Genomic DNA, 22,614 nt, shown 5'->3' with positions numbered 1-22,614 from the left:
GTGGGCAGAGCAGACAGGGATATTAGGGCGGCACGGTAGCACAGTGGTTAGAACTGTTGCTTCACAGCGCCAAGGTCCCAGGTTCGATTCCTGTTTGGGTCACTGTCTGTGCGGAGTCTGCACATTCTCCCTGTGTCTGTGTGGGTTTCCTCCGGGTGCTCTGGTTTCCTCCCACAAGGAGGACATGCTTGTTAGGTGAATTGGGCATTCTGAATTCTTCCTCTGTGTACCTGAGCAGGCGCCGGAGTGTGGCGACTACGGGATTTTCACTGTGGCTTCATTACAGTGTTGGTGTAAGCCTACTTGTGACAATAATAAAGATTATTATTATGATTATTATTAGGCACATGGAAGACTGGTAAATTAAACTGCATTTATTTCAATGCAAGGAGCCTTACGGGTAAGACTGATTAACTCAGAATGTTGATCAGCATATGGAATTCTGACATTATTGTAGTCACAGAAATTAGGTTGAAAGAAGGTCAGACTGGTAGCTGAAAGTCCCAGGTGTGATAGAGGGGGTGGTAAAAGAGGAGGAGAAATTGCATTATTGATTCGGGAGAACATCACGACAGTAGTTAGGGATGATATCTCAGTAGGTTTCTCAAATGAAGCCATATGCATAGAACTCAGTAACAAAAAAGCTTTGATCACATTGCTGGGACTTTACTATAGGCCCCCAAACAGTCAGGGAGGGATAGAAGGGCAGATATATATGCAAATCTCTGAGAATTGTAAGAAAAATCAGGTACTCCAGCTGGGGATTTCAACTTCCCCTATATTAACTTGGAAAGTCAAAGTTTGAAAGGCTTGGAGGGGGCGGAATTCTTAAAATGCTTTCAGGAGGGTTTTTTTCATACCATTCCGAGAAAGTCTGATAAGGGAGAGGGTGGTGCTAGATCTAGTTTTAGGTAATGAAGCCATGCAAGTGATTGATATTTCAGTGGGGGAGCATTTTGGAAACAGCGACCATAACTCAATAGAATTTAAGGTAGTTGTGGAAAGGGATAAAGAAAGGCTGTAAATTATGCTTCTGAATTGGGGGAGGGCCAATTTTAATAAAATAAGACAGGATCTGTCCACTGCTAATTGGGAGTAGCTACTTGGAGGAAAATCTACATCAGAGCAGTAGATTCGTTCAAAAAGAAAATAGAGTTCAGGGCCAACATGTTCCCGTGATAGTGAAGTTGGGAGCAATAAATCCAGTGGACTATGAATGTCAAGAGATATCCAGGGTAAGATCAGGAGAGAACAGTAGGTTTATGGCAGATTCTGAGGGCTCAAAACAACAGAAGCCCGAGAGGAGTATCGAAAGTAACTTAAGAAAGAAATTAGGTGAGCAAAGAGGAGGCATGAAAAAGCACTGGCGGGTAAAATAAATGAAAATCCAAAGGTGTTTTATAAGTGGAACAGGAGGTTGATCAGGGTAAGAGTAGGGCCCATTAGGGATCAAAGTGGCAATTTGTGTGTGGAACCGGAAGATATAAGTGAGGTCTTAAATGAGCACTGTGCATCTGTGTTCAGTATGGAAAAGGATGATGTAGGTATAGAATTCAGGGAGGTGCATTGTGATTTACTTGAATGACTTAATGTTGAGACCGAGGAGGTATTAAAAGCTTTCATGAGCCAAAAAATGGCTAAATCCCCGTGGCCAGATGCGATGTAACCCTATTTGCTGTAGGAAGCAAGGGAGGTTGCAACGACTCCGACAAAAAAATTAAAATTTTCTCTAGCTTAGTAGAGGTGCCAGAGGACTGGAGGACAGCTAATGTGGTGCCGTTATTCAAGAAGGGAAGAAGGGACAAACCTGGAAATGACAGGCGAGTGAGTCTAACTTCAGTGGTTGGGAAACTACTGGAAGAAATTCTGAGGCACAGAATTAATCTCCACTCGGGGAGGCAAGGATAGTCAGAAATGTATTGTCAAAGGAAGATCATGGGCGCGATTCTCTGATCCTGAGGCGAAGTGTTGACGCCGTCGAGAAACGGAACATGCCCTCAGGAACAGCAATTCTGACCCCTACAGGGGGCCAGCACGACACTGGAGCAACCCACGCCACTCCAGCTGCTGATGCCGGCGTCAGATGGGTGCCGCGGGTCTGCGCATGCGCAGTGGAACCGACGCCAATGCGCGGATGCGCAGTGGGACCGGCGCCAATGCGCGCGTGTGCAGCAGCTCCCTTCTCCGCGCCGGCCCCGACGCAACATGGCTTAGGGCTACAGGGGCCAGCATGGAACAAAAGAGGCCCCCAGCCGAGAGGTTGGCCCGCCGGTTGGTAAGCCCCGATCGTGGACCAGGCCACAGCGGAGGCCCCCCCTGGGGTCGGACTCCCTTCCCCCCCCCCACCAGGCCACCCCGGATGCATGCACGCCGCGGTCCCGCCAGGTAAGACCACACGTGGATGGCACCGGCGGGACTCGGATTTTTTGTACCGCCGCTCGGCCCATCCCGGGCAGAGAATCAGCGGGGGAGGGGGGCCGCGTAGAGCGGCCCCTGACTGGCGCCGTGCCGACCGCGCCGGCGCCAATGTCGCCGATTCTCCGCTCTCCGGAGTATCGGCGGGCCAGCGTTGGGGCTTTGTCGCGCGATTCGCGCCCGGCCCGGCGATTCTCCAGCCTGGCCTGGGCTGAGAGAATCCTGCCCCATGTGTTACAAATGTGATAGAATTGTTTGAAGATGTGACCAGGGGCAGGATTCTTTGGCCTCGCCTGCCCAGCAACCAGAAATTCCCGCCCAAGGTCAGTGGACCTTTAGATGGTCTGCATCCCATTCATGGCAATCTTGCGGTGGGTGCAGCTGAAGAATCCAGCCTAAGGTGTTTGGATGAGGGTAGTGTGGTTGTTGTAATCTACATGGATTTTAGTAAGGCTTTTGACAAGATCTCACATGGGAGGCCGATGAAGAAGGTAAGAGCACATGAGATTTCATAGATTTCATAGAATTTACAGTGCAGAAGGAGGCCATTCAGCCCATCGAGTCTGCACCAGCTCTTGGAAAGAGCACCGTACCCAAGATCAACACCTCCACCCTATCCCCATAACCCAGTAACCCCACCCAACACTAAGGGCAATTTTGGACACGAAGGGCAATTTGGAATGGCCAATCCACCTAACCTGCACTTCTTTGGACTGTGGGAGGAAACCGGAGCACCCAGAGGGAGAAACCGGAGCACGCACACACTGGGAGGATGTGCAGACTCCGCACAGACAGTGACCCAAGCCGGAATCGAACCTGGGATCTTGGAGCTGTGAAGCAATTCTGCTATCCACAATGCTACCGTGCTGCCCTCGGTCAATTGGCAAATTGGATCCAAAACAAGCTAGTGGTAGGAGGCAGAGGGTGACAGCTGAAGGTTTTTTTTGTGACAGGAAGCCTGTGTTCAGAGATCTTCCGCAGGTAAAGGTGCTGTGCCCCTTGTTGTTTGGAGTAAACTTTAATGATCTGGATGTGAATGTAGGGGGTATGATAAGTAAGTTTGCAGATGACACAAAAATTGATGGTGTGGTAAATAGTGAGGAACAAGGCCTTAGATTATAGGATGATATAGACGGCTGGTTAGATAGGCAGAAGAGTGGCAAGTGGACTTTAACGATGAAAAGTGTGAGATAATACATTTTGGTACGACTAACAAGGCAAGGGAATATACAATGAATGGTTGGAACCAAGGAAGTATGGAGGATCAAAGGGACCTTGTTATGTGGGTTCACAGATCTCTGAAGACAGCAGGACTGGTAGATAAGGTGGTTAAGGCCTATAGGATTCGTTCCTTCATTAACCGAGGCATTGAATATAAGAACAAGGAGGTTATGTTGGAGCTCTACAAAATGCTGGTCAGGCCCCATTTGGAGTACTGTGTGCAATTCTAGTCACCACAGGAAGGAAGTGATTGTGCTAGCGAGGGTCCTGAGGAGATTCACCAGGATGAGTATTTCAGCTATCAAGAGAATTGGATAGGCTGGGGTTGTTTTCCCTGGAGCAAAGAAGGCTCAGGGGGACCTGACTGAGATGTATAAAATTATGAGGGGAATAGATAGGGTGGATAGGAAGGGTCAATAACCAAGGGGCGTAGATTTAAGTTAAGGGGTCAGAGGCTTAGAGGAGATATGAGGAAAACATTTTCATCAAGAGAGTGGCGGGTATTATGACCCCTTTTGGAGCCAAAGACCGTGCTCCATTTGATTTCCCCTTTGCACAGCTGAGTATGAACTCCCTTGGTAATTGGGGGTGGGGTGTCCCTTTAGCAAGGGGAAAATCACAAATATGTCTGGGATGTAACTCACAGGAAATGGTTTCTACTGAGATGGTAATCAGCTTCCATTATCTCCACAAGAGATTATAGTTCACTTTTTGCATTACATTTCTCCCTTTGAAATGCATCTGTCTCGGTGCACCCATTCCTCCCACTGACCACATGTCCATTCTCCCACAGGATCCTCATCCGACATTGCCGGTCCGTCCAGGGTGGTCCACTATACCTCCCATGAGAACACTTTGGAGCTCCGAGGACACTATCATTTTCGCATCACAGCTGTCATCCCCACCCTCCAACAGTGCAGAGACACACACCTCGGTGGGCGACAGTAGTGGACAGGCCCCTGGGGCACATTTTGCTGAGCACCACACAGTTGCTGATGCACATCAAGTGGAGGCAGGAACGCTCAAGTGAGACAGCAGTCAGATATCTGCTGGATTCCAAGTCCCAACTGCATCCCAGTCAGATGCTGAGCCTCTGGACCAGGTTTACCCGGAGCTGATGCAGATGCTAGAATGCGGCTGAGAGATTCAATGGGGGATGTCAGCGACACTCCAGCAGGTCCATAGATTTGAGGAGTCCCTCGCTGGCTTTGAAAGCAGACCAAGGCAGGCCAGCAGCACGGTTCAATTCCCGTACCAGCCTCCCCGAACAGGCGCCGGAATGTGGCGACTAGGGGCTTTTCACAGTAACTTCATTTGAAGCCTACTTGTGACAATAAGCGATTTTCATTTTCATTTTCAATGCGTGGCCAAACTGCTAGGTGGTGACCGTAGTGGATTCCTGGTGCATGATGTCAGCAGCATGGGTGGAGGTGTCCAAGGTGTGGCTCAGTCAGTGACGGCCATGGCTAAGGACGTCACCATCATGTCCAAGTCACTGGGGGACGTAACCCATTAACAGGTGGATCTTGATGAGGCACTGCGGGGCATGTCAAGTCTCAGGTGGGCATTGCCGGAATACTCCAGAGCATGTCCTAGTCACTGACGAGCATCGCCGAGGGCCCGATCCAGCTGCTCCTCCACCCCGATGTGAATCCCAGGGACCATGCACACTGACCGGGAGGGGGGAGGGCATTGGGTGTCAACCTGTAGCCACCCTACTGAGTGGCAACGGCAGCTTTCGGAGTCAGCACCGGGAACAGGGTGGTCTGGTGAATGATGTGCCGCCAAAAAGTGGCCTGGGGCTCTACCGCCCCAGGACTTCCTGAGGACGGCCACCAGGGCTCGGTAAGCAGCTAGCTGCCTCCAGCTCTGATGTGCATCCGGGGGACACACCTCGATGCAGTGGCAGAGCACAGAAGGCTAGGCAGGCGAGGATCACTGAGAGGGTACTGGGGGTGGGCTAGATGGCTAGGGGGTAAGTGGGTGAGAGTGCGTTGGAGATAAAGGAGTGTGGGGAGGGTAGGATGGCACCATCGGGGGATTGGGGCAGTGGGGAACACATGTATAGAATTTTTAAAAGGTGACCTTGATTGATATGACGCCTCTGGCACTTTCTTCTGCAATGCAGGCCGAGCACCAATCCCATGGAGGTCCTGGATGCCTCTTACCCCTTCCCCTCCCCACCCCGGCACGCCAGGTGCAGGTGATGTGCTTGAGCGAGCACTCAGCACAGTCCTCGACCACATTGTGCCAAGTCTGCAAGTGCATGGCACAACTGCCGCACCGTTCCCTTGTTGAGGCAGAGCCTCCTGGGGCACACGCTGTCCCTCATCTGTTCGAAAGACCAGCGACGCCTGTAAACCTTCGGCCGTCGCTGGTCTCCCTCTGGGTCCCTCACTGACCTGATGGGCAGCCGGGTCCTCAGACTGTGGGGTGGGGCCCTGAAAATGGGTTGCCACCTCGAGTCTCTGTCGATGCTGCTGCCGCTGCCTCCTCCAAAGTCTGGCTGTCTGGCCTGCCAACAATGCCACTGGGGCAGCTTCTACAGGGTCCAAGATATCAAGCATTGCGTGTAATATCTGTAAGGAATTGGGAGAGGGTGAGAGACTGACAACCAGTGGTGTCCTCCACCCCGGAACCCCCCATTTCCCCATTGCTGCCCCCTCCATCCCTCCATTCCCCTATTGCTCCCCCTTCCCCATTCCCCCATTTTGGCCGCTGCATTTGTGGTGTTGATTAGTAATCGTCTTTAGCCACGCAGCCAGAGGCCTCCGTGGTAAGTGAGAGTTATGGGTGATCAGTGGGGCAGGCGGGCTGGGGCTATAATTGCCCCGTTCGGGAACACGCGATCTAGGGGGTGGCATGGTGGACCCGCGGGCGCTGAGACACTGGGGTATCAATCCCAGTGTCCCTAGGTTCAATGCCTGGGAGCAAAGATGGCGACTCATCTCCTTGGGTTCCCGCAGCAACCCTTTCCCTAGCACCACGTTTTTAAAAAGGACTACTGATCGGCACCCACATGACCACTTGCTGGGGAGGCCGTTAGTTTACGGGAGGCCGTTAGATAGGGGGTCCCTTTCATTAATTGTATGGAGACCAGCCTTAAGTGGTGATTATTGGTTTCTTGTCACGCTATCGCAGGATCCTGATTTCCCCAACGGGGGTGGGCCGGTTAGATCGCAAACAGATTGACGCCCGGCCCGGTTCTCAATTTTGGCCTCTTCCCTGATCTAATGGCCTTGTCGCGCTCTCACTTAAGTGCAAGACGGCCTTTGAATCACGTCCAATAACTTTTGTATGGGCTTTTGGTTAAGATTTGCTGACAAGAGAATGCAACTTTATTTATGGCTTCTCTGTAGCTGGAAGGAAATGTGCCTTTGTTTGTGATGGAATGTAAACTCCTGGTGCCTGTGACCCATAAAGCGAGAGATGCAAAGGTGGGATGACACAAGATGATTTGCGCCCTTTAGCCAATAGGAGGAGTGAATTTGGACCATCTCCAAAAAAGGAAGGATGGTCGGGAAGCTGAGGGATGAAAGTTGAGAAATCCGAACCCCTGTTGGCACGGTGACAGCATGGCTTCTGGTGTATGACTCTTTTGGACATGGTTCAACATAACGAAGAAGGACATTGTGCTGACAACACCGAAAGTTCCTGCGATCTTGAGAGGTGAGAAAATTCTATGTTGTCTTCACTGCTTCTTGTTAAGTTATGTAAAACCTTGCTTAATAAATTCTATTTTATTCAGAAACACTAGCTATTCCTACCTTATAATTGCGCTCAACTAAGGAACCTAGTGTTAGAAATTTAAAATTCAGAACTTAGTGCTGTTTTCAATAAGAAGACCCCAAACAAGGGTTCCCAAATGGGGGTCCATGGACCACGGGAGTCCGTGAGGTATCTCCACAGGATCCGTGACGCTGGAGGCAGCCACGAGACCAGCAATTGCCAGATGCAATACTCCAGACTTAACTATCAACAGGGAAAACAAATAGGTCAATCAGCGCAAGGTCTCTTGGAGCACTGGATGTTACTGGCTGAGAATTCATTTGATTTATTTGATCTCACTGCTTCTAGGCATAAAGCCCAGGAGATGATTAATGGTGAGCCAACGGGAGAAGAAGAAAGTTGGAGTGAGAAGTCAGTGGCAACAGGCAAAGTGTTGGTGGAAGGTCAGGTAGGCGCAGCAGTAGAGGTTCAGGTGGGCAGCAGTGGAGGTTCAGATGGGGCAGCAGTGGAAGTTCAGGTGGGGGAGCGGTGGAGGTTCAGGTGGGCAGCAGTGGAAGTTCAGGTGGGGGAGCGGTGGAGGTTCAGGTGGGGCAGCGGTGGAGGTTCAGGTGGGGGAGCGGTGGAGGTTCAGGTGGGGCAGCGGTGGAGGTTCAGGTGGGGGAGCGGTGGAGGTTCAGGTGGGGCAGCGGTGGAGGTTTAGGTTGGGGAGCGGTGGAGGTTCAGGTGGGGCAGCGGTGGAGGTTCAGGTGGGGGAGCGGTGGAGGTTCAGGTGGGGGAGCGGTGGAGGTTCAGGTGGGGGAGCGGTGGAGGTTCAGGTGGGGGAGCGGTGGAGGTTCAGGCGGGGCAGCGGTGGAGGTTCAGGTGGGGGAGCGGTGGAGGTTCAGGTGGCGAAGCGGTGGACATTCAGGTGGGGGAGCGGTGGAGGTTCAGGTGGGGGAGCGGTGGAGGTTCAGGTGGGGGAGCGGTGGAGGTTCAGGTGGGGGAGCGGTGGAGGATCAGGTGGGGCAGCGGTGGGGGTTCAGGTGGGGCAGCGGTGGGGGTTCAGGTGGGGGAGCGGTGGAGCGTCAGGTGGGGCAGCGGTGGGGGTTCAGGTGGGGGAGCGGTGGAGGTTGAGGTGGGGCAGCGGTGGAGGTTCAGGTGGGGCAGCGGTGGAGGTTCAGGTGGGGGAGCGGTGGAGGGTCAGGTGGGGGAGCGGTGGAGGTTCAGGTGGGGCAGCGGTGGAGGTTTAGGTGGGGCAGCGGTGGAGGTTGCGGTGGGGGTTCAGGTGGGGGAGCGGTGGAGGGTCAGGTGGGGGAGCGGTGGAGGTTCAGGTGGGGCAGCGGTGGAGGTTCAGGTGGGGGTAGTGGTGGAACTTCAGGCGGCCACTGCGGTGGTTGTTCCGGGACCCCGCTGCGGAGGCAGGCGAGGCTACTAGAGCAGCAGGAGAGGAGAGGTGTCAGAAACGAGGAGGCAACAAGAATTAGTGAGTAATATTTCAGAGTGTCATGGCCAGGGTGGTGATGTGAGGGGCTTGTGCTGCTGGCAAATGTATTTGTGACTTTATGCCTCTGACATCAAGCTGTTGAGAGTGCAAAGGAGGCAACATCACTCTTTGCACTGAAGATAACAGAAGGTCAGCCTTCAGATTTTAATACTAATCTTTTATTGGTGATATATGCATAGATATAGCTAGAAAAAACTTGTTTATGTTTGACTTCTGTGTTATATGCAGCTATTTCACGGCAAAAAAGTGGTGTCAACATTACAGGAATATTTGGAGTTCCCCAACGTTCTGGGGAGGTCACTCGGGATTTTGCAGCTCAAAGTGTTTGGGAAACCCTTCCCTAAACTTTATATAGAACATATAGGGCAGAAGGGGGCCATTCGGCCCATCGAGTCTGCACCGACCCACTTAAGCCCTCGCTTCCACCCTATCCCCGTAACCCAATAACCCCTCCTAACCTTTTTGGTCACTAAGGGCAATTTATCATGGCCAATCTACCTAACCTGCACGTCTTTGGACTGTGGGAGGAAACCGGAGCACTCGGAGGAAACCCACGCAGACACGGGGAGAACGTGCAGACTCCGCACAGACAGTGACCCAGCGGGGAATCGAACCTGGGACCCTGGCACTGCGAAGCCACAGTGCTAATCACCTGTGCTACCGTACTGCCCCAAAGTTAGTATAAGTTAGCATAATATGGGGCTCCAAGTTGAGAAGCTAGAACCGAATGACTGGTAGTGATATTGGGCGGGATTCTCCAATAATGGGGCTATGTCCCCTGCGCCAGAGTGAAAACCGGCGCCAACCACTCCGGCGTCAACGGCCCCCGAAAGTGAGGAATTCTCCACTTTCTAGGGAGCTAGGTTGACGCCGGAGTGGTTCCCGCAGCTCCAGCCGGCGCCGAAGGGCCGGCGCGAGTTCGCGCATGCGCAGAACAGGCGGCATATTTCCACACATGCGCAGAACGGCCGGTGTATTTTCACGCATGCGCGGGGGTTCCCTTCTCCATGCCGGCCCCCGGGCAATATGGCTGAGCCCCACAGGGGCCCAGCGCAGAGGAAAGAAGGGCCCCACGGAACCAGCCCGCCTGCCAATCCGTAGGCCCCGATCGCGGGCCAGGCCACCGTGGAGGGCCCCCCCGGGGTCGGATCCCCCCCCCCCCCCCCCCCCCCCCCCGCTCCCCCACCAGGACGGCCTCCGCACACTTATCTGCCAGGTCCCGCTGTGTGTGAGGTGAGTAATTCATGCCGGCGGGACTGGATAAATCTTGTTGGCCACTCGGCCCATCGGGGCTTAGAGAATTGGCGAGGAGGCCGCTGTAAATGGCCCCTGACCGGCTTGGCGGGAATCCCGACGGCGCCCGAAAAACGGCCCGGAGAATAGGAAAGCCGGCTTCGGAGCGGGATTCGCGCCTCCTCCCAGGGATTCTCCAACCCGACGCAGGGATAGAGAATCCCGGCCATTAAGTGATACCTTGGTATAATTTGTCTAATATACCTTTCCGGCCTGGGTTGACGGTGTGGAGCTTTTACAGTCTCCCTGTGTCTGTGTGGGTTTCTTCTGGGTGCTCCGGTTTCTTCCCACTGTCCAAAGATTGGCCAAGCTAAATTTTCCCTTAGTGCCCAAAGATGTGCGGTTACGGGGATATGGCAGCAACATGGGCCTAGTTAGGTCTCTTTTTCAGAGGGTTTTGTCGACTCGATGGACCGAATAGCCTCCTTCAGCACTGTAGGGATTCTATGTTTGCTGGCCACAATCATTGCTCTAGATATATATATACACATATAGAGTAATAATGAGCAACATTTAGGAAGTGACTTTGAACAAAATTCTCATAAAGTGAATGGAAAATTCTAAGATCAAAGTGTATGGAAATAAATGGTTTCAGCATGGAATAACCCTGGCTACTCTTCGATCAAATTGTCAATAAAAGGGATCTAAAGCTTGGAATTTACAGTGTTCTTTCAGAAGAGAGCCTATGTTTCTTAGTTATTTAAAGGGGTAATGATGATGCATGACATTTGAAAACTTCTGATATGCCTCTTTTTCCAACTGGAGATTTAACTATTTTCTGTTTAGCAGCTTAGTTCATTACTCAACTAATTTGTTGATTGAAAATTTATATATTGTGGAGATTAGGACTTTGTTTTAATTGACCAGATGTATCTCGACCAACATAACTAATTTGGCTTGTATATTTTCTGCTTTACAATAGGTGGATCATGAATTACAGACAACAAGCAATCCTATAGCTTCCAGACTTCAAGATTGTTTATCACAACATTGAGGACAAAGGCATTGCCTTTTTTTTTTAAAAGGTTAACTCATTCAGACTTATTTGTTATTCTTTGTTACCTTTGGAGCTGAAGTGATTGTGATTAGTTACACTTAACTTCCATACTATCCATAGGCACCATTGTTCATGTGACTTTTTTTCTTAAATTGCCATGCCTGGATACAATTGCTTCTGAAATTGAATTGATTAAATAAATTGAGTGCTTGCCATAGCAACTCATTTAAAAGGGAAAGTTACCTAAAGTTTGAGGGGATAAACAAATTAAAATTTTTGACAAATAAAAGGTAATTGAAAAATAATCAGGATGGATTTTTGGGTATCAAGAAAAAATAAAACTGCTTTGTTGTTTGAAGAGATAAATTAAATACATCCTCAGCGTATGATGTCACCATTTGAATTTGGGATAGTTTTTATAAAAGCAAGATTTGTTTTTTCTTGTGTTCCTATAATGGCTAAATGTTATCTAAGGTAATGCTATTGTAAACATGTTGGTTTAGTTCTGATGTATTTAAATGCTAAAAGGTTAGGAATTAATAACTTTCTGTAAAAGTTTAAGGACTGTTAGGTGTTCATGATTGGTGTGATCTGTAGGTGAGGAGATAATGTTAAACCTGGGGACTGTCAATGAGGTTTCAACAGATGACAGGATTTTACCATCGTGAGTAGCTATCTGGGGAATGAACCGGAAGTCAAAACCTTAGAAAATTAATAAAATCCAAAGCGGAATTTAGCAATTTTATGGCGTTACGGACACCTGGTCAGATCCCAACAGTGGCTAGAAACTGGACCAGAACCGCAATGTTTTAAAAATTTTGCAAGACTGCAGGAAAATCGATTCGCTCCAGGAGTGATTGCATAAAAAATAGGGCTTGGTGATGTTTACAAACAAAACTTTATTGAAACAAAAGAAAAAACAATATTTCACCTTTTAAACTTCAATCCAAACATGAACAGCTTAAATGTATCCTTTAATCCTAACGCACGATTTCCCATTAAACAGCACGTAAAATGAACATACAGCTCTATGCTCCACTTACACAGGCAGGCAAAAATGATACTTGCATTCATAGAGCATATTCCTGCGAGTAGTGCAGCTCTTTCAGACCCCTTTTCGAAAGCCAGACTCTGTGGCAGCTTTTCATGGCCTCTCCCTATGGCCTTCCAAATCCTTCTTTCCCCACCTGTATGAACAGTATTCTTTTCTCTCTCTAAGCTCTGTCCAGCCCCTCAAACGATGGTTCTGTCCTGGGGTATCCAGGACTCTCTGTGCTTTTGACTTCCTACTCCCATTTACACAAAAGAACGATGAATATTGTCATGTGAGAGTACCTTTAAGAAATGTGTGTTTATAAAATAGCTGTAGTGGATGTACCTTTAAGAAATGGATGTTTATAAGTGATGTCAGAGTGTGGGTACAGCTGGGCTGTCTGTCTGCTTTTACTTTCGCTTTGGGCTGTCTGCTGCAGGGTGTATTTAGTTTTGTTTTAGATTTGGAGAAGCTGCAGTCACAGCAAGATGCGTATGAATCTCTGCAAGCTTATGAATGTTCATTTGGTGATTTCAAAGTGGTAACTGCTCTCAGTAGAGAAGTTGAACCTAATGTATTTCTGTAAAAAGGGTTCTTTTTTGTCTTATGGATGTTGCAAGGAAAGATTTAGAGTTACTTATAGAGTACTGTATTCTTTGGGGGATTTATTGGTGTTGATAGTTGTTAAGATGTTTACTGTCGGTTTATAAAGTGTCAATTGGTTTCATAAATAAACATTGTTTTAATTTAAAAGTACTGTAGATCTCTGTTGCATCACACCTGCAAAGTAGGCCCGTGTGCTCCCCATTACCGCAATCTATTAAAGGTTGTGGGTCAGATGAACTCCATGATACACTTTGGGGGTTCTCTCAACCCTGGCCCATAACAATATGCAATTAACATCCAATTTACAGACAAAAGAGGCCATCAGACTCTAATCGATTATTAGATGGTCAGATCAGAGTGTCCAGAGGACAATGGATCTTGAGTGAATCACCCTGGCTGAACAGAGGTATCCTGCTTATTGCTATTAACAAGTTTAAGTCTGAATGATGCAATGTAACCGAGGCCAGGTGTGGGTATATATCTCTGACTCAGTGCTAGCAGTTTCACTTCAGTCTGTTGACCTCTAAATTGCCCAGTACATCTCTAATCCCATTTCTAGATCCAATTTCCTAACATCTCCCAATTATAACAGTGATGGATAGCCTATCAGCAGCAATGGGGGTTTCCCCCTCACTATTTTTAAGCTGACTGTCAAAACAATGGTGAGGGGAAGGTCCCATTATATAATGCCGGCGGGGTAGTCACAATGAGAACTACTTCGGTTTTTAAAAGATTGGGCACTGTTTTTAAAGGGGGCCACAATGTTAAAAAAAAATTTGAAACCCCCTCCTCCATCACCACGGAACATCTCCACCACACACCCCCATACCCTCACACCTTGGAATCCCCCGGCACTTCCCCCCACCACAGAACTTCTCTGCCCCCGTGGAAATGGAACACCTCCACACAACACCCCCCACCACGGAATACACCTTTAGTGCTTCCCCTTGGCACTGTCAGGGGGCAGTGATAGAGTAATGCCCCAGTATCACCCTCTCCCCTTTGGGGGCTGTGCTCACCTGTGTGCCTCTGTTGGGTTCTGCTCGCTAGGTGCACATGGTGGGGAACCTATCATGATTCACCTCGGCATGTCCTCATGCCAACATGAATGGACAATTTAACATGGGGGGATTATCGGCATAAAGGTCTGACAACTATTTCAGGGAACAGAACCCTACAGTGCAGAAGGAGGCCATTCGGCCCATCGAGTCTGCACCGAACCTTCGAATGAACACTCTGCCCATTTACAAGTGTCTACCCCTACCTAACCTCATAATCCCATAATCTAGCCTGCACATCCCTGGACATTAAGGGGCAATTTGAGGCAGCACGGTAGCATTGTGGATAGCACAATTGCTTCACAGCTCCAGGGTCCCAGGTTCGATTCCGGCTTGGGTCACTGTCTGTGCGGAGTCTGCACATTTTCCCCGTGTGTGCGTGGGTTTCCTCCGGGTGCTCCGGTTTCCTCCCACAGTCCAAAGATGTGCAGGTTAGGTGGATTGGCCATGATAAATTGCCCTTAGTGTCCAAAATTGCCCTTAGTGTTGGGTGGGGTTACTGGGTTATGGGGATAGGGTGGAGGTGTTGACCTTGGGTAGGGTGCTCTTTCCAAGAGCCGATACAGACTCGATGGGCCGAATGGCCTCCTTCTGCACTGTAAATTCTATGATTCTATGAACTTATCATGGCCAATCCACCGAACCTGGAAGGAAACCGGAGCACCTGGAGGAAACCCACGCAGACACGGGGAGAACATGTAGACTCCACACAGAGGCCAGAATTGCACCCGGGTCCCTGGCACCACTGTGACTCCCCTTTTAATGTCAGGATTCCCCTTCCATCATTGGTGGGGGCAGGAACAATCGATCAGGGAAATCCTGCCATCATAAAAGCTGTTTTGGGACTCCCGTGTGATTCCTCGCCCCCTCTGCTGTTCCTCCCCTGGAAATGGGAAGTGGAACCACCCGCAAACCCGCAGAATTTGTGCAGATCATGCTATCCATTAATTAAGGCTGCTTTTGTCTAACTGGGGGGGAAGTCTCCTCTTCCCAGAAAAGGGATGAGGAACTATCACAAATCACTCACAGCCTGGAGGAGGACATGCAGGGTGTCATTGTGGGGCAAACTGTGATCTGGGCACCTCAACAAATGGTCCCTCTATTATATCCACCATGTGGTGGACATTGAGCCTGTGTGGAGATTCAAAGAGAGTTAAAGGCTGGAATTGCATTTTCCTAAACTGTTGTTATTCATTAGGGAAATGTGATCATGTGCTCATTGCTCTGTCCTCCCTGGCAAGAGTCCGAATACTACAAAGATGGTACAATAGTCACTAAAATGTAAAAACAAATTTTTGTCTACTGTTATTCCCATAGTTCAATGGGTTTGAAATGATTCTTGATCCAAAGTTCTACCTGCAGTCCATTACAAGGGAGCTGCTACCAACCCATGCCAGAGTGCTTTTAAATGGTGTCTGTGACCCATTTTCATTCTGAGGCCCTAACCTCTCTTCCTGGACATTGTTCCCTGAAGCCCTAATTGGCGACACTACCCACTGTTCTCATAGGTGGTTCGCCATCTTCCCACTGGGCAGCCGCTAATTGGTCAATAAATATTTTATTTGGCATCTTCAGAAGTCTGGGGTTGGAGTCAGTGAACTTCCGGGTAGAACTCTGTTCCCCTGCCACCTTCGCCTCTGGATGAACTCGACTTTACAAATGACAGGTCAAATTTCCATTCTGGCGGTGTGGTCTGGCCCACTACCCCCCCGAATGAGTGCAGAGGCTGCTAGGTGTGGAGGTGAGGTGGGCAGAAGGCCTGTCTCTGACTGCCGGGTGTGGAGGTGAGGTGGGCAGAAGGCCTGTCTCTGACTGCCGGGTGTGGAGGTGAGGTGGGCAGAAGGCCTGCGTCTGGCTGCCGGGTGTGGAGGTGAGCTGGGCAGAAGGCCTGCGTCTGGCTGCCGGGTGTGGAGGTGAGGTGGGCAGAAGGCCTGTCTCTGACTGCCGGGTGTGGAGGTGAGGTGGGCAGAAGGCCTGTCTCTGACTGCCGGGTGTGGAGGTGAGCTGGGCAGAAGGCCTGCGTCTGGCTGCCGGGTGTGGAGGTGAGCTGGGCAGAAGGCCTGCGTCTGGCTGCCGGGTGTGGAGGTGAGGTGGGCAGAAGGCCTGTCTCTGACTGCCGGGTGTGGAGGTGAGGTGGGCAGAAGGCCTGTCTCTGACTGCCGGGTGTGGAGGTGAGGTGGGCAGAAGGCCTGTCTCTGGCTGCCGGGTGTGGAGGTGAGGTGGGCAGAAGGCCTGCCTCTGACTGCCGGGTGTGGAGGTGAGGTGGGCAGAAGGTCTGCGTCTGGCTGCCGGGTGTGGAGGTGAGGTGGGCAGAAGGCCTGTCTCTGACTGCCGGGTGTGGAGGTGAGGTGGGCAGAAGGTCTGCCTCTGACTGCCGGGTGTGGAGGTGAGGTGGGCAGAAGGCCTGCCTCTGACTGCCGGGTGTGGAGGTGAGGTGGGCAGAAGGTCTGCGTCTGGCTGCCGGGTGTGGAGGTGAGGTGGGCAGAAGGCCTGTCTCTGACTGCCGGGTGTGGAGGTGAGGTGGGCAGAAGGTCTGTCTCTGGCTGCCGGGTGTGGAGGGGAGCTGGGCAGAAGGTCTGCGTCTGGCTGCCGGGTGTGGAGGTGAGCTGGGCAGAAGGCCTGTCTCTGACTGCCGGGTGTGGAGGTGAGGTGGGCAGAAGGTCTGTCTCTGGCTGCCGGGTGTGGAGGTGAGCTGGGCAGAAGGTCTGTCTCTGACTGCCGGGTGTGGAGGTGAGGTGGGCAGAAGGCCTGCCTCTGACTGCCGGGTGTGGAGGTGAGGTGGGCAGAAGGCCTGCCTCTGACTGCCGGGTGTGGAGGTGAGGTGGGCAGAAGGTCTGCCTCTGACTGCCGGGTGTGGAGGTGAGCTGGGCAGAAGGTCTGCCTCTGACTGCCGGGTGTGGAGGTGAGCTGGGCAGAAGGCCTGCCTCTGACTGCCGGGTGTGGAGGTGAGGTGGGCATAAGGTCTGCGTCTGGCTGCCGGGTGTGGAGGTGAGGTGGGCAGAAGACCTGTCTCTGACTGCCGGGTGTGGACGTGAGGTGGGCAGAAGGCCTGTCTCTGACTGCCGGGTGTGGAGGTGAGGTGGGCAGAAGACCTGTCTCTGACTGCCGGGTGTGGAGGTGAGGTGGGCAGAAGGTCTGTCTCTGACTGCCGGGTGTGGAGGTGAGGTGGGCAGAAGGTCTGCCTCTGACTGCCGGGTGTGGAGGTGAGGTGGGCAGAAGGCCTGCCTCTGACTGCCGGGTGTGGAGGTGAGGTGGGCAGAAGGCCTGTCTCTGACTGCCGGGTGCGGAGGTGAGGTGGGCAGAAGGCCTGCGTCTGGCTGCCGGGTGTGGAGGGGAGCTGGGCAGAAGGTCTGTCTCTGGCTGCCGGGTGTGGAGGTGAGCTGGACAGAAGGTCTGTCTCTGGCTGCCGGGTGTGGAGGGGAGCTGGACAGAAGGCCTGCATTTGGCTGCTAGGTATGGATGCGGGCTGGGCAGAAGGCCTGCCTCTGTGCACTGATGCTTTTGTTGAACTTATTTTTAAAAGATTAAAGCAAAAAAATCAACCCTCCAGCTTTCACTCCTCACCCTCCCTCACCTCCCATCTACTTCGCTCCCACACCATGCTATATCCATACGAACCTATGAATCTGCCATCTCCTGGCTGCAGCCACCACTCCATTGCTCTTCATACCCCCATTCCAATGCATGCCCCTCTACCCACCCTCTATGTCCCCTTGTACCTCCTAATCCTCCAAGATCCCCATAGCCCTCTATAGCCCCTTTGCCAATTTAGTACCAACTCATGCTGATCCGCACCCATCATCTTTGCCCTTAACTCCATAATGCCAACTCATCAAATATCCTTAGACAGTTACTTGACCACTTTGACAGCTCCTTGACAACCTTGGCAGATTTTACAAATTTCTCAGTTCATTGACAGCTCCTCAGCAGCGTTGACAGTTCCTTCACAGTTCCTTGACATCTATGACAGCTTTGACAGTTCCGTTGACTTTACGCACTTCTTTCACACACTCATGTTTACTCTTAACAATCCCAAAGGGTGTCATACCTATCCCAAAGGGTACTTTACCTCTCTCAGAGAGGTCCCAGCAGCATATTCAAAGAGACACCTTACTACTGCAATAGGCTATCTTGTCGAACCAAACAAATCCACCCAGGTTCAGACCTGGTCTAATCTGCGCACTTCGGGTTTCACAACCCTGGCCTACTAAAATACCCCTTAAGTAGAGGCAGCTGGTGTTTTAAATGGCCAGCTTCCTCTTTAAACTGTGCATGCGTGAACTGTGGCCCAACTCTAGTTCTGTCCTGACAAAAGGGAAAATGCCATGTTCACAGGTGTGACTTAAAATCTTAGGCCATTTCCACAATTTTCATCAAGACAGAGAGGGCCTCCAACATGGCAAAAATATGGAGCAATATAAGCTTTTACTCCCAAAATATGTCATGGTATCATAAGGTAGAAACAGTGTATAGATCTAAACTTTTCAACTGAAGGTACCTATTTTATTGCCAGTAGTAATATAGTAAGCAAGCTGTATTAACTAAAGACTGCATTCTATGAAACTGATGTCAAGGAAACTGGAATATTTTAATTATGTTATTTGGATCATAGATTTTTTTTTTCCTGTGAGTCATTTTATGATCAAATGTTGATGATTATGCTGTGGGTTGAAGATTTCTCCAAATAAAAGTTCTGACAAGACATCTTTTTCTCCTAGGTACATCTTGGCACCTTGGTGCAATGTACAGTGACAGGCTGGTTTAGCTAAGTTGGTTGGATAGCTGGTTTGTGATGCAGAGCCAGGCCAGCAGCACAGGTTCAATTCCCATATTGGCTGATGTTACTTATGAAGGCCCAGCCTTCTTAACCTTGCACCTTGCCTTTCAGGTTAAATCACCACCAGCCAGTTCTCACCCTCAAAGGGGAAAGCAGTCTAAGGTAATCTGAGACTATGGTGGCTTTACTTTATTTACAACATCATAGAACAATGCACCAAAGAAGGATGCCATTCAGCCCATCATGCATGTGTTGGTTCTCTGACAGCACAATTCAACGAATTTCCCTTTAAGTATTTGTCCAATTTTCAATTTTGAAAGTTACTTTTACTATCTTTTCAGGCAGTGCTTTCGCAATCAGGACAGCTTTCTGCATTAAAAGAAGGTTCTCATGTAGCCTATTGTTCTGTAGCCATCTGGGATGGCCACTTTCAGTGTATAAAATGGACACTCGCAGAGCATATAGGGAAATATGGACAATGCAAAGCAACAAGCAGGCACAGAGCCTGAATGTATATTTGGAAGGCAGTTTGCAGACGGAATCAAAACTCTGGGTCGATTTACATATTGATGGCCCATCTCCGAGGAACAAAGGACTAATGCCCAGGTAGCCGATGCTGTCTCAGACATTCCGGCGCCACTACCCCAACCAAAAGACTCAAACAAAGCAAGGCCAACGGCCACTTAGGATAGGCCCAGCCATCAAGGCACCCACCCCTTTATTGGTTTAGATCGATGACAATGATCAAGAAGCTGCCCAATTAATTGGGACCAAATTTAAGGCCCGCCTAAAAGCCTGCGAAGCCCCTCCAAGTATAAGAAGGAACCCTCGCCAAAGGTTCACTCTCTTGGATTCGACTCTCAAGCGGAGAGACCCTTCCACCAGCATCAGCAGAAGCAAGTAAGTTCAAGGTCAACGCTCGCTACCAGACGGACGACGTTAGCTGTACTCCTGTTACCTCTTCAAACCCAACAGCCTCAGATCCGAACAACGGCCATTGTTCCTCTGACCTAAGTGTGCACCCGAAGTTAAGTATAGGTGTTAGTAATAGAAATAGTTTAGCTTGTAGTGTTATTGTGCATGAGTAAATCATACTGTGTGTAAATAAATACCATTGACTTTGAACTAACTGGTGTACTGGCTCTTTGATCGGTATTCGGGTTGAACCTTGTGGCGGTATCGAGAGATACCTGGCGACTCTAAAAGTATACACAAAGTTAGGATTAAGAAAAGCGACCTTATTAACCACCATATTTATAGCAAGTAAACAGAGCAACAGTTCTTTTGCCAATAGAGTAATATAAAAGAACGGCATTGCGTGACCTCTTGTATTTAATCAGAAGCCTGACATTTAGGCACACAATGTTGATTGTATATGTGATTCTTCCTCTGCTGTATGCTGTAGCAGGCAGCACCTTTTTCTCATCAGCCTCCTGCAGCGTTTTAAAATAATGCATAAACTGTGCATCATAATGATTCAGTTAAAAGCCACAATGGCCTCATTAAGCATGACTATCATTGGACCCTGATTTATTTATTTCAATTTCTCAAATAGGTTAATGCCCAGGATGTTTGCACATTACTGAAGAAAATTATACTATAATAAATTTCAAGAACATTGTGAAGCCTTTGTTGTGGTTTTGATAATGTAACCAAGGTCATGTTTGGTATAAGTGAGCATTTGGTTTCCATCTTTCCTTCAATACATTGCATTTAATTGTGAACTAATACAAATATCAGAAATTGTTCTTCCAAAGCGAAAAACCTCAAGAGACTAACTACCTTTTAGGTGGTTAAACATGTCAGACTGCACAACCATTAATGATTCTTGGTTGATTTGAGGATTTTCCACTGTTGCAGATGTTGTTATAAAATCTCAAAGTAACTAGAGTCCCACGTGATATTGCTCAGATTAAATCAGATGATATGCTGTGTTGAATTAGATAACCTACAAGGTATGATAATGTTGGTCAGATGTAGCTGTATTTAACTTGGCCTGCCCCTTCCAAAGCAACATGTCTGATTATAGACAAATTCTGAGTTTAATTCCAGGTTACATAAGACAGATTTAATTATGTTTTTCAAAATTGAATGAGGGCCGGGTTCTCGGTTTGGAAGATTGCGTTATGCCACCGGAGGTGAATGGAATTATTTGCGTTTCCGCAATTCAGTAACCCTTGCCATCCAAATTTGTGCATGGCGAGAAATACTATTGGAGCATCATTTTGAGCTGGAGGCACGATGGCAAGGTCCCACAGCTGCCCCCCCTCCCCCCGCATTGCGAATCAGCACGCCATCCCCACTTCAAAGAGAATTAAGTGCTGTCAATTTCCAGCTCAGTACTTGAAACTCACTCAAGCCTGAAAGGGAGGGGGGGAGGTGTTTGAATGCATTTAGTTCTCTTTGACGTGGTTGATGTTTGTAAACATTGTGGTTACAGCACTTCAGAGTTATTTATCCATGAAGGGAGGTGAATGAAGCAAGGTTCACAGCTGTGAAAAGAAATGAATGAATGGCTTGCAGCTAAAGGATCTGAGGGGTTTATACACAGATCACTGCTTTTCTCTTTTCAGGAATGCACATATGGCGCTTTCTCTGTCTGAGCCAGCAGGTGTATGCCCTTATCTGGACTGCTCTCGAACTTTCAGGCAGGGGCCTCTTTTCGAGGGGGTCTGTGGGGGATTCCTTTAGTTGGGGGGTCCTTTTATTTAGGGGGTCTCTGTGGGAAATTCCTTTAGCTAGGGTTCTCTGGGGGAACTCTTTATTCAGGGAGTCGTTGAGAGGGGGTCCCCCTATTCAGGAGGTCTCTGGGGGTCCCTGTATTAAAGAGGTCTCTGGGGGGTCCCCCAATTCGGGGGTCTTGAGGGCCTCCTATTCAGGGGTCTCTGAGGTCCCTCTGTTCAGGGATTTCTGGGTGGTCTTCTGTTTTAAGGGGTCTCGGGGTGTTGGGGAGGGTCTGGTAGAGGAGGGGTGGGCTAGTTGTGCATTGTGGGGGGGAGAGAGAGGCTCTCGGTTGGCTTTGGGGGCAACTCCCTTAAGGAGTTACCCCTTGGCCCACCGTGAAGTCCACCAAGTTAGTGCCATGCGCGAACCCTGATCCCGCCGCCAGTGGGAGGCTGGAGCATTGAATGGGCAGCAATTGGGATTTTCTCCAGACGCCTGATTCACTGCTGCATTGGGAACCCTGCTGCCATTGTTGCGAGGTGGAGAATCCAGGTAGGAGTAAGAACCTGAACAAAAAATGCAGGGTGACAGTGAAAGGTTAGTACAGTGAGATGAGTTAAGTTGCTTGTGTTGAAAGTTGCATGGATGCAACGGCCTGAATATCCTCCTTCTCTGATCTAAACATTCTGATTCTATGACTCATTACCTGGGCATCCAAATTTTGCAAATTTCTAGTTGGGGAAGAGATCGAGCCAAGACGAGCAGCCAGTTCTGGAGCAGTGAGCAATTGTGTTAGGGTCCGGACCAAAAACCCGAAGGTCAATTGGATAGTACTTTGGTACTTGCTACAAAGATGTGCCATCTGGAATGTTAATTTGTATTATCAGCTCTAGCGTCTGTATAAATATATTGAACTTTTTGAAAAAGCATTTTGTGCTAAACAAAGTGCTTTGGCATACAGCAACTTCTAAGTTGCATTTATGTGAAGGCCACAAGACACATTATGGAGACACAGGCCCGAAATCTCCGTCTGTTCACAACGATGATTTCTCTCTTCCCACTGCAGGGAATGAAGTTTTGGTTGAGCGCCGAATTCTCCGTTCTCACTGGCAGCGATGGCAGAGCGAACCCGGATTAGAAATCCTGCCCACAGGTTCAAGAGCTCTCAGAGACGTTGCCTGTAAGCTCTTCCAGGTTATTCTGCTTTGTTCAAAAACTCTAACCTCATGTGGACATTTTGGTAAGTATGGGCCGGGATGCAGGTTCGGAGAATCCCCGGGGGGAGGCGCGAATCCCGCCACGACGCCAGCTGCCCTATTCTCCAGCGCTGTTTTTCGG

The 22,614-nt window shown here is 49.7% G+C and overlaps 1 long non-coding RNA gene across 2 annotated transcripts in view; it reads left to right on the top strand.

The window, feature by feature from the left end:
• LOC140427450 (uncharacterized) overlaps positions 1–19,721 on the top strand; it is a 43,608-nt gene extending 23,887 nt beyond the window's left edge. Inside the window, exons 6-8 of one of the 2 annotated variants that reach the window (XR_011948497.1) lie at positions 7,107–7,305; positions 11,064–11,166; positions 18,954–19,721. This is a non-coding gene — a long non-coding RNA (uncharacterized lncRNA). Of the gene's footprint in view, positions 1–7,106; positions 7,306–11,063; positions 11,391–18,953 lie in introns of those variants that run through there. The other variant, XR_011948496.1, reaches the window with a different exon arrangement.
• Positions 19,722–22,614: the final 2,893 nt, after the last annotated feature.

This window comes from Scyliorhinus torazame, chromosome 7, assembly GCF_047496885.1.
Source record: "Scyliorhinus torazame isolate Kashiwa2021f chromosome 7, sScyTor2.1, whole genome shotgun sequence".
Taxonomy (NCBI): domain Eukaryota; kingdom Metazoa; phylum Chordata; class Chondrichthyes; order Carcharhiniformes; family Scyliorhinidae; genus Scyliorhinus; species Scyliorhinus torazame.
The sequence above is the reverse complement of the archived record's forward strand: the minus strand, read 5'-3'. Positions and strand labels throughout refer to the sequence as shown.